Source organism: Euphorbia lathyris, chromosome 2 (assembly GCF_963576675.1).
Source record: "Euphorbia lathyris chromosome 2, ddEupLath1.1, whole genome shotgun sequence".
NCBI lineage: Eukaryota > Viridiplantae > Streptophyta > Magnoliopsida > Malpighiales > Euphorbiaceae > Euphorbia > Euphorbia lathyris.
This window is the reverse complement of record NC_088911.1, coordinates 103536413-103546636: the sequence shown is the minus strand read 5'-3', so window position 1 is coordinate 103546636 and position 10224 is coordinate 103536413. Positions and strand designations below refer to the sequence as shown.

Here is a 10224-nt window from a genome sequence, read left to right as displayed (position 1 = left end):
CCAACCCTAGGGACGCTTATGGTTGTAGTAAGTCTTAGAATCTTAAGAACACACGAGAGTTGACTTAAGTGAGCATTAAAGCAGAGACCTTGACTTCACTTTGCATCATTCATGAATAAATAGGGTGTTTAGGGACTTAAGGTAACCTGTTCCGCTGTGCCTAGCCTTTTCTACCTTTTTATCATTATCAAGTAATCGTTTTTATAAGTTAAATCTTTGACTTTGTTACTTAGTCACAATGTCTCTCAATATAAAGAATTCACACACCACGAACACCCTGTTTTGCAACGTTCTTCTGGTAAAATTTGGTCATCAATCCCTGTGGAGACGATACTCGACTTATCACTTTATTACTTGTATCTAGTGCACTTGCTAGAGTCTGTTCATAGGACAACAAGTTTTTGGCGCCGTTGCCGGGGACTGAAATCAACAAAATTTATCTGAAAATTTCTGTGAAACAAGGTGTTTTTAATCTGTTTGCTAAAAAGTGCAGCCAGAAGGAGTTCTCCATTTGTTTATGTGCAGAGCTGGACCACCAGTTTTTCCTATCGATCTCGAATTAGAGAGAACGTGTAGACGAAATCGAGCGGGAGCTTGACGAGCAAGATAGGGAGAGCGACAAAGAGAAAGAAGGATGGCTGGAAGAGTACCACCAGAACAACCAGTTCAACCTAATCAAGAAGAGGAAGGAGAGAACAACAATCCTCCAGTTATGAGGATCAGAGACTATTCCAGGCCGACCACGGAAGGACACTCGTCGTGCATTGTGTTGCCTAACGAAGGAAACAACATGTTTGAAGTGAAAGCATCTATGATACAAATGTTGCAGGCCGCAGTGCAATTCAATGGATACCAGTCGGAAGATCCAAACGGGCATATCCAAGAGTTCATTACACTGTGTAGCACTTTCACATCAAACCGAGGAGTTTCCGATGATGTGATAAGGCTAAAGTTGTTTCCCTTTTCTCTCAAGGACAAAGCAAAAAACTAGTTAAAGAACTTACAGCCAGGGATGATTACCACTTGGGAAGAAATGGCCAGTGCTTTTCTAATGAAATATTTTCCACCTAGACAGGCCATCGAACTCAAAAATGAGGTATCCTATTTTGTGCAGGAGGAGGATGAATCCTTAGCCGAGGCATGGGAAAGGTACAAGGAATTATTAAGAAGGGTACCGAATCATGGCATCCCCCATGTGGATGCAAGTGCATAATTTTTACAATGGAGTCACCAACATTTATAAAATCCAGATTGAATCCATTGCCAATGGTAACCCCAAGGATCTTGAACCACAAGCCTTGTACAACCTTATTGAGAGAGTCGTAAGCACGAGCTATAACTGGCACTCAGCTAGGAGTGAAGGAAAAAGAGCGGGGAATGATGATGTTGTGTCGAAACTGACCACCCAGGTGGAACAGCTTGCAAAGCAGCTCAGCAAGATTAATGTATCATCCATTCTCAGCGAACCACCATTCAATGATGTTTGTGATTTTTGCGGAGGACCTCATTTCAACATAAATTGTCCTGGAGTCAAGCAAGGGACAAGGGAGTAGGAGCAATGTGATTATGCTGGATATAATCAAAGGAACCCACCAAACCCATACTCGAATACCTACAACCCAGCCACAAGAAATCATCCGAACTTCGGATGGACTGGGCAACCAAATCAGGAACAACCAAGGTACTAGCAGCAACAAGGAGGACAGTACTAGAGACAACCTCAACAACACTACAAACAGCATGTTCCACCAAAGGAAGATATAGAACTAGACATGAAGACCATAATGATGCAATTCATGAAGCAGACACAAGCGTCAATTAAAAATCTAGAGACACAGGTCCATCAACTCGCTGCATCTTTGTCCAAAGGAAAAGGGATAATGCCAAGTAATACCGAACCAAACCCCAAAGGAGATGTTATGGCCATCACTCTGAGATCTGGTAAGAAAACTCAACCCCCTTTTCCCACTGATGAAAATGCTGAGTGTGCAGGTACCTCTCGAAACGATGAAGAAAAAAAGAAACAAGCTGTTCCTAGTCAAGAAGAAACCGTCGGGGTAGAATTGACCGTTGATCAAGACCAGGAGGAACAAGGAAGGAGGTACAAACCACCTCCACCCTATGTGCCACCTGTACCTTATCCGACGAGGCTGATAAATAAGAAGCTTGAAGAGCAAAATTCTAAGGTGCTAGACACCTTGAGGAAGCTACATATCAACATTCCCTTCGTGGAAGCACTTGCCCAGATGCCGACATATGCAAAATTCTTAAAAGATATTTTGTCAAACAAGAAAAAGTTGGAAAACATCTCGATGATCCAACTAAACAGGGACTGCTCTTCAATACTCCAGAACAAGCAGCAGCTTCCGAAAAAGCTGAAGGATCCAGGGAGTTTTTCTATTCCCTGTTCAATTGGCAAGTTAAATATTGAAAATGCACTATGTGACCTAGGAGCTAGCATAAACCTTATGCTATATTCTGTGTATGCTAAGCTAGGACTAGGAGAACCACAACCAACTAGAATGTCCATTCAGTTGGCTGACAGGTCGGTATGTTACCCGAGGGGAGTAGTGGAAGATGTGTTAGTCAAAGTAGGAAAATTCATATTACCTGTTGATTTCATCATAATGGATATAGATGAGGACCTGCATGTTCCTATTATCTTGGGTAGACCGTTCTTAGCAACGGGTAAAGCATTGATTGATGTAGGAGAGGGACAACTATTTTTAAGAATAAATGGGGAGGAAATCATTTTCAAAATGAATGAGGCTATGAGACGAGCCAACACTAGTGATGACACTTGTTGTTTCTTAGATGATTTCCAAGGTCTTTCTACTTTGCAGGAACAGGGACAGGACACTCTAAAGGCTCTCTTGGGCGAAAAAGTGAACTTATGTGAGGGAACAGGGTGTTCCATTGAAACCAACTTCCCCACACCTCCTCTAGATCCCACTGTTCCTACTCATTAAGAACCACCTGAAATACCCACTGTGCCATTGACTAAACCCGAACTAAAACCTTTACCATCACACCTAGAGTATGCGTTTCTTGAACCACCCAGCGGAAGCCCGGTGATTATATCTTCAAAGCTAACCCCTGATCAGAAAGCTCAACTCATGGAGGTATTAAGAAGAAATAGGGATGCTATTGCGTGGAAAATAGATGATATCAAGGGTATTAGTCTGACAGTCTGCGTTCATCGAATTCTGATGGAGAAAGATCATAAGCCGTCTGTCTAGCCACAGCGCAGACTGAACCCCCACATGAAGGAGGTTGTGCGGAAAAAGGTGATCAAGCTGTTGGATGCAGGAATCATTTATCCCATCTCTGATAGTGTCTGGACGAGCCCTGTTCATGTTGTGCCAAAGAAAGGAGGAACCACAGTGGTTCTCAATGAGAAAAATGAGTTGGTCCCCACAAGAACCATAATAGGATGGCGAGTTTGTGTGGACTATCGGAAGCTTAATGAGGCAACAAGGAAGGATCATTTCCCTTTGCCCTTCATTGATCAGATGCTAGAACGTTTAGCAGGGTATGCATTTTATTGTTTCCTTGACGGATACTCGAGGTACAATCAGATTGCCATCCACAGTGAAGATCAAGAGAAGACAACTTTTACATGCCCCTACAGGACATATGCCTACAAACGCATGCCATTTGGATTATGCAATGCCCCAGCTACGTTTTAAAGGTGCATGATGTCTATATTTCATGATATGGTGGAACAGACTGTGGAAATCTTCATGGACGATTTCTCTATCTATGGGAATTCATTTGGGAGCTGTCTGAACAACCTTGGGGCTGTGTTAGTACGATGTAGGGAGACCAATTTAGTTTTGAATTGGGAGAAATGCCACTTTATGGTTACCGGCGGGATCGTTCTCGGGCATCAAATCTCTGAAAAGGGGATGGAAGTGGACAAAGCCAAGGTGGAGGTGATAGAGAAACTTGTTGTTCCAACTAATGTTAAGGATGTGAGAAGTTTCCTTGGACATGCAGGGTTCTACCGAAGGTTTATAAAGGATTTCTCAAAGATCGCGTTACCCTTGTCTGCCTTGCTACATAAAGATGTGGAATTCTCATTTGATACAAGCTGTCTAAAGGCATTTGAGCTATTAAAGGGCAAGCTGATCAACTCACCCATACTGGCAGGACCCAACTGGGAACAGCCATTTGAGATGATGTGTGACGCTAGCGATACATGTGTGGGAGCTGTTCTTGGGCAAAGGATTGAGAAGAAATTTCGGCCCATCTATTATGCAAGCAAAACATTAACCGAGACTCAGCAGAACTACACCACTACAGAGAAGGAGCTTCTCGTAGTAGTATATGCCTTTGACAAATTATGTCCCTACTTGGTTTTGTCAAAAGTCATTGTCTACACAGACCATGCTGCGTTACGCTACCTGTTTGCAAAGCAAGATGCAAAGCCAAGGCTGATACGATTGTTACTCTTACTTTAAGAATTTGATCTCGAGATCAAGGACAAGAAGGGAACCGAAAATGTAGTGGCTGATCATTTATCCAGAATTTCTCATCCGAGCAGCCAGGAACAATCAGAAATTGTAGAGATTTTTCCAGACGAGCGTCTGTACACTATACAACCTGCTCCATGGTTTGCTGACATTGCTAATTTCCTTGCTAGTTCACTTAAACCTCATAACATGTCCACTAACCAAAGGAAGAAATTCTATTTAGAGATCAAATATTATTTTTGGGAAGAACCCTATCTTTTCAAGTTGTGCGCCGATCAAATCATTCGCAGGTGCATCTCTCAAGAGGAAGGACATGCTGTTCTGAGCCATTGTCACGATAGAGAAGCAGGAGGACATCATAACGCGAGCAGAACTGCAGCCAAAGTGCTTCAATCAGGTTTTTTCTGGCCGACCATTTTCAAGGATGCCAATGAGTTTGTACGCACTTGTAATGAGTGCCAACGAACAAGCAATATTTCAGCTCGAAATGCCATGCCCCTCAATAACATTGTTGTTTGTGAAATATTTGATATATGGGGCATAGACTTCATGGGACCATTCCCTACATCTTTTGGGAATAAATACATCTTAGTTGCAGTCGACTATGTGAGCAATTGGGTTGAAGCAATTGCGAGTCCCACCAATGATGCCCGTGTGGTTGTAAAATTCCTAAAAAGGCTTTTTGCCCGATTTGGTATCCCACGAGCGATCATTAGTGATCAAGGAACCCACTTTTGCAATGCTAAATTTGAAAAGCTGATCGGCAAGCTTGGAGTCTCTCATAGAATTGCCACGCCTTATCACCCACAAACTAGTGGACAGGTAGAGATTTCAAATCGTGAAATCAAAAGAATTTTGGAAAAAACCGTTGGCAATTCTAGGAAAGACTGGGCAAACAAGCTTGACGATGCTTTATGGGCATATAGAACTGCATATAAGACACCCATTGGAATGTCCCCATTTAGATTGTTGTATGGAAAGTCCTGTCATCTTCCAGTAGAAATGGAACATAGAGCCTTTTGGGCGTTAACTTTCTTGAATTTTGAGAAACAGGCTGTGGGCAAACAAAGAAGATTGCAACTCTGTGACATGGAAGAATTCAGGCTGTTTTCCTATGAAAACGTGGTGAATTATAAGGAGAAGACAAAGAGATGGCACGACAGAAAATCCAGGAGAAAGCTTTTCAAGAAGGACAGAGGGTCCTTTTGTACAATTCAAGGCTCAGACTGTTCCCTGGAAAACTGAAATCAAGATGGTCAGGGCCGTATATGGTGAACAAGGTGTTCGGTCACAGAGCTGTAGAAATTAGCAAGGAGGGTTATGAACCTTTCAAGGTGAACGGGAAAAGGCAAAAACCTTATCTCGAGAATGATCACACAAGGAAGATTGACACTGTCCACTTCCAGGACCCCCCGAGCCAATAAAACCAAGCACAGGGTGTTCGCTGCAAACACCAATTGCAGCACAAGTAACCTTGCACTTTCATACTTTATTTTACATTTTTGAAAAAATTTAGTTAGCATTGCTTATTCTGGTTAAGATTAATCCTGTGTCATATGAGGGTCCGTAATTAAGTTAACTCCTTTGAACGAGCAAAGATGTAAAACTTTTTCCCTTACATATGGGTTTAGTTTTAGCTTTTTACTTGTTTAAAACATGAGATTGAAATGGTAATTTGGGAGAAGTCCCTTGGTAATAGGAAGCGAACATAGGGCAGAATAAGTGAACATCAAATCATCTGTTCGTTTGGTACTTATTATACTCTACTTTTGAACCTCTCTCGGTAAAATCAAAGTAGGTAGGGTATAGTAAATTCAAACTCAAAAAGCAACTGTTTGCTTCCCCAAAGCGTCTTTTCGACTGGATGCGGTTGTTGCCTTAACCACACATACAAATGGCGCTCACAGAAACATCGTCATAATGACGGTTCTGGCAACAGGCCGTTTCACTCGTCTTTCTACTTAAAGGATTGACTGCATTGCGGACCCTAGTTCTAAATTGTTTTGCACTCTCTTTTTCACACTATTCCCCATATATTGTTTGATAATTATCTTTGGGTGTCCCTATTTAGTCGCTATCGCAGGATGAGGACTCGAGGCTCAGGGAAACAAGTAAAGGTTGAGGGCACAAAGAAAGACCGAGGGAAGAGCAAGATGGTGGGTACAAGCGCAGTCGCGTTTGTACCTGACGAGAAACTGGTAAAGAAACTATCTCAGTTTAAGGATGATGCTATGCAAAAATACTATGATGATCTGGCTTAGCTCGAATTTGGGCCGGTACGAACTGTATATTGGGATACGCTGAAAAAGCTTAAGATTGCGGAACGAGTAAAGAAACCCATAGAAGCAGGCCATTTTGGCTGCTTCTTTGAGATGAAAGAACCAACGTATAAGGAACTCACTTTGGAGTTTCTTACCACTTTTAAACATAATCCTGAGATCACCGACCCAGATGAAGAAGGAAAGATCAGTTTCCGGCTGATGACCCATACCCAATAGCCATCCTTGAACACATTCAATAACCTCCTCGGCGCTGCGGATGACGATGACTTGGATTCTGACGGGTACAAAGGGGCTTTCACTGAAACCTCGGACGAGTTTGACCCAACGACTTTCTGGCGCTCAATCTCTGGCCAGCCAAGTTACGACGGTAGTACATCCAAAGCTTCTGGTATTGTGGACTACGCCATCCGGTAGTTGCATAAACTGGTCTCAGGTACTATCTTTGCGCGCGAGAACCAGGCCACTATCCCTCACACAGACCTTATGGCTCTTTGGAGTATGGTATATGGACGCAGGATGAACCTTGGCTTTTGGTTCGGGGAGTACATTAGCGCGTTTGGAAGAAAGAACTCGTCCGTCATATGTTGTGGTAGCATTGTGACTCGAATAGCGGAGGCCATTGGGGTATTCAAGCCAGAAGATAAGAACCGGCTCACGGTGGTCAACTATCCGGACCAAATAGATTTAAAAACCCTTCAGAGCATGTTATTCGGGAGAATGGTGAATGGGAAGTGGGTCTGGATGTCAGATTTTGTAGAGGCCAAAAGGGTTGAAAGTAGGAAGAGGAAAAATGAGCCTACTGTATCGGTGTCATCCGAGTCTGAGCAAATTGAGCAAGCCAAAGATCTGGGCTTTTACCAGAAATGTGCCAAGCTCTCCAATGAAGACATCCTGTCCAAGTTCAATGCCCTGTTTGCACAAACTCAAGCTTGCAGAGAACAGATCTTTGCTTTGGAACATACAAATGTCGTGCAACAAGGCGAGATTGACTTGCTCAAACACCTCTGTGTGGAGGAGCATGGGAAGGAGAGTCCATCTGGTGCCTCAATCAAGAGTCCGGTAAGTGCTAAAACTGAAACAACTGCCAACGCCGTTGCATCCTCGAAAGGGGATGGCGCTACTCCTGTTGCGGATAGAGAGGTTGATTCCTCTCTTTCCCCACCTGTCTGATCATTCAATATGTCGCTATCCTAGCATCTCGTAACACTTATACCCCTTCTTTGCATTTGTTTACACTCATCTTTTATCATGCTTATGTTGTTTTCCCTATGCTTTTGTTCGTAATAACATTGAGGACAATGTTCCATTCTAATTTGGGGGTGGGAAATTACAAATTACAATATCTGTGTGCATAAACATGATAAAAGCTTGAACAAGTTGTTAGTGTAGTATAATTTTCTGAATAACAAGTTACCCCCCTGTGATCTTTGGTTTGTACAAAAAGAAACCTTTAACTGTCCTTAGTAAATATTCTTCATTTGTGTTCATTTCCTTGTAAATATTCTAGTGTTTCGATTGTTTAGGTTCTGCAGTAATCACTAAACAGACTGCGCTTGTTATGATTGAAATGTGTGGTGATAGCCTTGTGTTGATCTTAACTACCCGAGTCTTGAAGTTCCAAAAATTTTGAAGTTCTAAATCAACTTTCACAAGAGGGACCTTTTGCCTTAAATGCATAAAACCCTCCAAAATAGTGAGAACTTGAGCCTGCAATTGCATTTAAAAATGCATTGTTTCTTTAAAGAGTGGGCCAGTCACTACACCATAGATGGTCTTTTGCAACCTAAAACACATGTGTTGCCACTCAAGTGTTGCAATTTATAGGATTAAATTTGATCATTTGCAACATAGTTTAAAAAATGTTGCCAACGATATGTTAAACTAACTTTACTATGGTATTGTTTAACACTATTTATAAAGAGTTGCAAGAGATATGTAAAAAAGTTGAAACACTTTATTATGTAGTATGTTTTACATATGAGGCAAAAAAGGGATAATGTGCAAAAATATACCTAACGTTTACAGCCATGAGCAATTTTACCACTAACATCTAAAATGGTGCAATTTTACCTCGAGCATTGGTAGCCAAGAGCAATTTTATCTCTGACATTCCAAGATTGATCAATTTTAGACATTATTATAAGGGTTAATTACAAAAAACTACCATGTGGTTTCACCGATTTGCGATGTGGTACCTGTGGTATTTTTTTTTACAAACACCTCCCTGTGGTTGTCGCCGTTATACAAATCAAGGAAACGGCAAAAAATCTGTTAAATCAGAGGGTCAATTTGGGAAAGAAAGATTTTGACTTTTTTTCTTAATTTTTAAGTTGACTTCATCTTCTTCTCTTCTCTTCTTCGTTCTTCGTTCCTCTTCTTCTTCTTCCTCCATTTCCTCTTCCATTTTATGTTCTTCTTCTTCCATTTTCTCCTCTTCTTCCTTTCTTTTCTTCCTTATTTCTTCTCTTCATCTTTCCTTTTTTTCTTTTTTTAATTCTGGAAATTCCAGAAATCTAGAAATTCCAGACGTGAAGAACGTCCGGAGACGTCCTTTACGTCTGGAATTTCCAAATTTTCGTGAATTTCTGGATTTCTGGAATTTCCAGATTTCTGGAAATCTGGAAATTCCAGACATGAAGAACGTTCTTCACGTCTGGAATTTCCAGATTTCTGGAAATTCCAGAATTAAAAAAATTAGAAAAAAAAGAAAAAAAAGGAAGAAGAAGAAGAAAAGAGAGGAAGAGGAGGAGGAAGAGAAAGAAGAAGAAGAAGAAAAGATTCTAGGTGAAGGTGAAGAAGAAGAAAACGTAGAAGAAGAAAATCAACGATGAAGGAGAGAGAAAAAAATTAAAAAAAATTAAAAAATCGAATTTCCTAAATTGCCCCTGTGCCACGTCAGATTTTTAACAGATTTTTTGCCGTCTCCTTGATTTGTATAACGGCGACAACCACATGGAGGTGTTTGTAAAAAAAATACCACCGGTACCACATCGCAAATCGGCGAAACCACAGAGTAGTTTTTTGTAATTAACCCTTATTATAAAATACATGCACTATAAGAAAATTGGGTTTTAGTGAGAAAAAAAATAACGAGAATAAAACAATATTCTCAATAGAAGCATATTTTCAACAATTTCAATAAGAATACATTATATGTTTTAGTATTAATAGCAAAATAATTTATTTATTAAATTTTATTCTCACTAATATCTCTATTTAACAATTTACTAAGGGTTAAGATGCAAAATACCCTTAAAATTTTGGGCCAGGAGCAAATTTTACCCTTAATGTCTAAAATTGTGTAATTTTACACCTAACGTTGGAAGCCAAGAGCAATTTTACCCCTAACGTTGGAAGTCAAGAGCAATTTTACTAGTACTTACTATCTTTAGGGAGAATTTGCTTTGGTATGCCCTATTGAAATGGAATTTTTTTTTACAAACCTAGGATGATAAAGGCATTAGGCA

General features: G+C 40.8%; 1 non-coding gene across 1 annotated transcript; it reads right to left on the bottom strand.

Annotated features, from left to right (window-relative positions):
* Positions 1 to 1081: 1081 nt before the first annotated feature.
* On the bottom strand, positions 1082 to 1188 carry LOC136221095 (small nucleolar RNA R71). The gene has a single exon (XR_010684885.1). It is a non-coding gene; the product is annotated as a small nucleolar RNA R71 (small nucleolar RNA).
* Positions 1189 to 10224: the final 9036 nt, after the last annotated feature.